Here is a 365-nt window from a genome sequence, read left to right as displayed (position 1 = left end):
AGGCAGGTTGCCACCATGCCAGAAATATACATCCCAATTCTGTGGCGGCCTAGTGTCTCCAGCCACCACATACTCTTTTGAACTTACATCGCCACATGAAAGAACACACAACACAATAACCTCTGATCCAACTGACAATATATAATTTGTTCATCTAGACACACAAAGCCCTGTACACATTCATCCCTTAAGAATATTCATAACAACCTGTAAATGTACAGAGAGGAATCTTAACACCCGCCTTCATGTTCTCCGATGCTTCTCTCCTTCCTTGTTCCAGTCTCCTCCTCTCTTTAAAACTTTTCTCCTGCCCATCCTTCCTTCTCATCCAGTGACAGGCCTCATTCTATCTTGTACCTTCCTTC

This window comes from Rattus norvegicus, chromosome 12 (genome assembly GCF_021556685.1).
Source record: "Rattus norvegicus strain SHRSP/BbbUtx chromosome 12, alternate assembly SHRSP_T2T, whole genome shotgun sequence".
NCBI lineage: Eukaryota > Metazoa > Chordata > Mammalia > Rodentia > Muridae > Rattus > Rattus norvegicus.
This window is presented reverse-complemented; position numbering follows the sequence as displayed.